The following is a 6505-nucleotide window of genomic DNA, read 5'->3' on the forward strand; positions in this document are numbered from 1 at the left end:
ATCTACATGACGTCATTAGGATCTGTCATTCAGAAGCATGGCTTTGCCTATCACTGCTATGCTGATGACACTCAACTCTACTTCTCATTCCAACCAGTTGGCCAGATGGTAGTTGCTCACATTTCAGCCTGTCTGAGTGACATTCCTAGCTGTATGAATGACTATCACCTTCAGCTCAACCTTACTAAGACAGAACTGCTGGTTGTTCCAGCTAACCCATTGTTTCATCAGAACTTCTCTATACAGCTGGGTTCGCCAACCATTACTCCTTTCAGGACAGCCAGAAACCTAGGAGTTGTGATGGATCATAAACTAACAGACCATGCTGCTACAATGACCTGGTCCTGCAGATTTGCCTTATACAACATTATGATATTAGACCCTTCACATCAAATTCAAGGTACTGATGCTTGCCTACAAGACGACCACTGTATAATATCGTAATTGATTTAACGGTTTGCGATTTTATATTATCGATTATACTGTATAGCAAAAAGCAAACACAAAACACACCTACAGAGTGCACGGATACATTGGGTGAAGAAGTCTAGCAGGTTAGACTAGTGCTCTGTTTCGTTCTTGAATTAATCAATCGTTTAAATGATTTGGTTCAGTCGTAATGATTCCTTTAATAGTGACTTTCTGCCAACTGCTGGTGGTTTTAATTTCACAATAAAAAAAAAAGAAACACATGATTTTCAACATACTGTACATTACTGTTTCTCCTCTATTCCCCGCCTTCTGAAACACATTGATTTTCACAAGGCTCATCACTCTGAAAAGCGAGGTGTGCTCTGATGGGCAAGCTATCCTGTGCGTTGTGATTGGCCGAATACCTCAGCCGTGTGAGGGATATGTTATGCCCCTTAAAGGGTTAGTTAATCCAAAAATGAAAATTATGTCATTAATGACATAAGGGTCAGTTAGAATTTGTTGAAGCATCAAAAATACATTTTGGTCCAAAAATGATGACTTTAGCATTGTATTCTCTTCCGGGTCTGTTGTGAGTGCGTCCACAATGCTGCTGATGTATGACGCTGCTGATATGTTTTCTGGTGCGCCCAGTAACAAAGATAACACGTCAGCAGCGTCATACGTCAACAGCGCCACTGCAGTGTTGTGAACGCGCTCACAACAGACATGGAAGAGAAGACAAGTCAAGTTACTTTTATTTATATAGCGCTTTAAACAAAATACATTGCATCGAAGCAACTGAACAACATTCATTAGGAAAAAAGTGTGTCAATAATAGAAAAATGACAGTTAAAGGCAGTTCATCATTGAAGTCAGTGATGTCATCTCAGTTCAGTTTGAATAGTGTCTGTGAAATAATTTGCAATCAAGTCAATGATAACGTGTAAATGAAGTGAACCCAACTAAGCAAGCCAGAGGCGACAGTGGCAAGGAACCAAAATTCCATCTTTGACGGAATGGAGAAAAATGCTGAACAAAGTCGTAATTTTTGGACCAAAATGTATTTTCAGTGCTTTAACCCTTGTGCATTGTTCAAATTCACTACCCTTTCGTTATGTTCGTGGATGAAAACATCCACTCAATCAAACTGCTGTAAAAATTTGTCAGATTCATATATATATATATTTATATATATATATATATGACTCACACAAAATGACTTATTTTCAATATAAAAGTAATTGTGGCTGGAATTTTTTTTTTTTTTTTTTTTTTTTACTTTTTATAACAGTCTTGGGCATGTCAAAGATTAGTAACATAACAAGATTGGCTTTGATGCATTTTTAGTTTTTGTGCACCATTAGGTTTACATTTTTTCTCCCTAATTTGTTGTTGGTGGCTGTTTTTGCCCCATTGACTTCCATTATAACGAAATTTTTTAATTGCAAAGCCATGACACCATGTAATCATGCATTCTTGATTGTTTGTGGTTTTGGAAAGTTTGGGAAGAGGTAAAATTTGTTATTTTTACAGTTGATCACTAGGTGTGGCCATTAACCCTTTAGATAGGCTTGTGCAAAAAAAGCTTACTTTCTGACTTGTATATGAAGCTATATGGAGTATAACAGCATATTATATTGTGTGTGTATGTGTGTGTAAGAAAGAGAGAGAGAGAGAGTGTGTGAGAGAGACCTTTTGTGCACTTACCTTGACGTATTTGAGAAAATCAAAATGTACACCTCAGCTCTCAGAACTACATGGAGTAAACAGAAGTGTATTTATGCACCTGCTGCCTTTTGATGGTGGTGATAAGTATAGACTAAACAAAAGCAAAGTATGTGGATTTAAAAACTTGCATGCCATCGTGCTGGTCATTTAATGGTGAGAAGAGCAGCAAGCAACACGAGAAAGGGCTTGACTTGTACTGAAGTTTTAAAAATGATTATGCAGCTTGACCCCTCCAGGGAGCTGCAGCTTATAAGTTGGTATTGCATTTTGGTTCATAATACAGTATGTTCATAAATTTGATGCAAAGTAAAAAAAATTTACAGGATTTTAAGGTTTTAAACTGGCTTTACCATCAAGAAAAGGCGAGCATTTCACACATAGACCATCCGTACTTTTCACAGTCAAAAGGCAGCAGGTGCATAAACATACTTCATTTTTTATTGTTTACTCTTGAGAGCTGAGGTGCATATTTGGATTTTTTTAAGATACATCAAGGTAAGTGCACAAAGGTCTCTCTCACACCCTCTCTTTCTCTCTCTCTCTCACACACACAAACACTATAATTTGCTGTTATACTCCATATACAAGCCAGAAACTAAGCCTTTTTTTTGCACAGGCCTATCTAAAGGATTAATGGTCTCACCAAGTGATCAACTGTAAAAATAAAATAATAAATTTTACCACTTCCCAAAAGGAAAAAAACCCCATAAACAATCAAGAATGCATGATCATATGGTGTCATGGCTTTGCAAACAAAAAATGTCATTATAATGGAAGTCAATGGGGCAAAAACAGCCAACAACAACACATTAGGGAGAAAAAATTAAAATCTAATGCTGCACAAAAACTAACAATGCATCAAAGCCAATATTGTTACTAATATTTGACATGCCCAAGACTGTAATAAAAGGTAAAAAATATCCAGTCCACAATCACTTTTTAAATTGAAAATATGTAAATTCTTGGATTTTTAAAAAACATTTGGTTGTTTTGATCGGGACTGAGGTTGATTAATAGATTTATGCAAAAAAAAATATATATATATTTATCTGATACATTTTTACTAGGGATGCACTGAATCCAGATTTTTGGGGTTCGGCCGAATACCGAATCCACTGTTTAAGATTCGGCCAAATCCGAAACCGAATACCGAATCCTACTCGCATCCTCATTCCATTAACACAGTAAAACACATTAATGAAGTAAACAATGTCCACAGCAATGTATTTTTCATTTTATTTTATTTTAACTGTAAAAAAAGAAAAAGAATAGGCAAGATTATGCCATGATGACAAGTGAGAAAAATTTTTTGTTTAATAAAAAAAAAAAAAAAAACATGACGCTCTGCATTAACAGGTAACAGCCGGTTGCAAGTGTGGGAATGGATGTCCCCAGCAGTACTGAAAAGTCTTTCACTGGGCACAGAGGCAGATTTTTGCCATTTTTGCCAGCATTGGAAATCATTGCTGGTTTGTCTTCCACCACTGAAGAGTATCCTCTCTAAGATGAATCAAAGGCTCACTGAAAAAAAACGCTTTTCTCCACGTCAGCACCCGATGTGACTGGCTGGTTCTGTATTTCTGTGTCTTCATGGAGAGAGCAGGTCATGGTTGCTTAGCAAAGGCAGACGCCTCAGGGGCGCAACTGCCCGAGCGCTTTGGAAAGGAGGAGAAAGCGGCGCGCCTAACGTTTTCCACGCGTTTTTAGGCGCAATATGTGAACGGCCCCTAAATCGTCCCAGTCGCTTAAGATTCCTGAACAGTTTAGTTTAGAGTGAACTGTTGGGCCTTGTTCCTCCTCATATAAACACCAACACGCAATCAACGGCCGCATGACATCGACCAGCATAGCCCAAGCCTAGGGTTCGGTTCGGTGAAAAAAAAAACCTAAGGTTCGGCCGAAACCGAACCCCGTCAAAAAGCCCAGTATTCGGCCGAATCCGAATCCGAATCCTGGATTCGGTGCATCCCTAATTTTTACAGCAGTTTCATTTAGTGGATGTTTTCATCCACGAACATAACTAAAGGGTAGTGAATTTGCCCAGAGTGTACTGTTGAGTTTTTTTTTTTATTTCAAAGCATTTTCCCAAAATATGGATCAAAATAAGATGTGTCACCAAAAATCATTCCATTAGCTCAAACACAGAGAAAGTTGTGGCCAAAATAAGACTCAACTTTACCCCCTAGTGGATGAAAACGTCCCCAACAACGCATAAGGGTTAACAAATTCTAACTGACCATCTGATGTCACATGGACTAATTTGATAATGTTTTTATTATATTTTTTGGATGAACTAACCCTTTGACAAACTGTGATGTCTTGTCCGGCCAGAGCAACAAAACATAAAACCCATTATAAACATGATATAAGCATGATTTCTAGTAGTGTCCTATTTTGGAAGGCCAGACAAAGTAGTTTTGCTTTGTCAAATAAACAGTCAAACACTGCAGCCTTGAATGGGTGGAGGCCAGAGGCATACAGTGAGCCGTGGCCAGCTTGATTGAGCAGTGGTGGGTGGCTTGAGAACGGGTTGGCCAGCGGATTCTATGAAGTAGTTTGGATTTTGATCCGTGAAAGCCGATCCGGCAATCCACAGTGCAAAGTTTATTTATTTCATCAGCGACCAGCACGGATCAGCTCAAGGCATGATGAAGCGGATATCGTCCTCTTTTTGTAAAAACTTGCACTACTAGACATTGCTCTACCCCGCTCATATGGTATTTAATTTAATTTGTACTTAAAGTCTTAAATCCTGCAGAAACCCTTTTAAATTTACCAATAAATTTGTTTGGCAACAAAACTTTGGTCAAATGTATTTATTTAATGTAATGGAGAAATCTAATAAACTGACAGCTACTCAATGACTGCTCATACAGACACAGGAAAATCTATCAGTTCAAATAATCAACACATATCTGTATGATATAAAGCAGCTGTTTTTAGATCATCAACTCAACTTATAATATAGTAAAATTATTTTAAATTTGTGTCAAAAAATTGGAATGTACTGTAATGAAGATTAAAACAGCATCGTTTTCAATTAACTGACAGGAAACCTTTACGCCACAGTTTAATTTTGTTAATAATCAACAAAGGAGCAAAATTAGGAGGGTGCTGACAGATTTATATAATCTTACCCCAGTGTTTCCAGTGGACAGTGAGGGTCCTTCAGTCCATCAGAGAGCAGTTTCACTCCTGATGCTCCTAGTTTATTTCCAGACAGACTCAGTTCTCTCAGATGTGAGGGGTTTGATCTCAGTCAAAAGGCAGCAGGTGCATAAACATACTTCATTTTTTATTGTTTACTCTTGAGAGCTGAGGTGCATATTTGGATTTTTTTAAGATACATCAAGGTAAGTGCACAAAGGTCTCTCTCACACCCTCTCTTTCTCTCTCTCTCACACACACACAAACACTATAATTTGCTGTTATACTCCATATACAAGCCAGAAACTAAGCCTTTTTTTGCACAGGCCTATCTAAAGGATTAATGGTCTCACCAAGTGATCAACTGTAAAAATAAAATAATAAATTTTACCACTTCCCAAAAGGAAAAAAAACCCATAAACAATCAAGAATGCATGATCATATGGTGTCATGGCTTTGCAAACAAAAAATGTCATTATAATGGAAGTCAATGGGGCAAAAACAGCCAACAACAACACATTAGGGAGAAAAAATTAAAATCTAATGCTGCACAAAAACTAACAATGCATCAAAGCCAATATTGTTACTAATATTTGACATGCCCAAGACTGTAATAAAAGGTAAAAAATATCCAGTCCACAATCACTTTTTAAATTGAAAATATGTAAATTCTTGGATTTTTAAAAAACATTTGGTTGTTTTGATCGGGACTGAGGTTGATTAATAGATTTATGCAAAAAAAAAAAAATATATATTTATCTGATACATTTTTACTAGGGATGCACTGAATCCAGATTTTTGGGGTTCGGCCGAATACCGAATCCACTGTTTAAGATTCGGCCAAATCCGAAACCGAATACCGAATCCTACTCGCATCCTCATTCCATTAACACAGTAAAACACATTAATGAAGTAAACAATGTCCACAGCAATGTATTTTTCATTTTATTTTATTTTAACTGTAAAAAAAGAAAAAGAATAGGCAAGATTATGCCATGATGACAAGTGAGAAAAATTTTTTGTTTAATAAAAAAAAAAAAAAAACATGACGCTCTGCATTAACAGGTAACAGCCGGTTGCAAGTGTGGGAATGGATGTCCCCAGCAGTACTGAAAAGTCTTTCACTGGGCACAGAGGCAGATTTTTGCCATTTTTGCCAGCATTGGAAATCATTGCTGGTTTGTCTTCCACCACTGAAGAGTATCCTCTCTAAGAT

General features: G+C 37.2%; 1 protein-coding gene across 1 annotated transcript in view; it reads right to left on the reverse strand.

The window, feature by feature from the left end:
* LOC113098892 (NLR family CARD domain-containing protein 3-like) overlaps positions 1-5442 on the reverse strand; it is a 30147-nt gene extending 24705 nt beyond the window's left edge. The window contains exon 1 of the mRNA XM_026263944.1: positions 5280-5442. The gene's annotated coding sequence lies outside the window, so the exon portion shown is untranslated. The remainder of the gene's footprint in view (positions 1-5279) is intronic.
* Positions 5443-6505: the final 1063 nt, after the last annotated feature.

This window comes from Carassius auratus, unplaced genomic scaffold (genome assembly GCF_003368295.1).
Source record: "Carassius auratus strain Wakin unplaced genomic scaffold, ASM336829v1 scaf_tig00216729, whole genome shotgun sequence".
Lineage (NCBI taxonomy): Eukaryota > Metazoa > Chordata > Actinopteri > Cypriniformes > Cyprinidae > Carassius > Carassius auratus.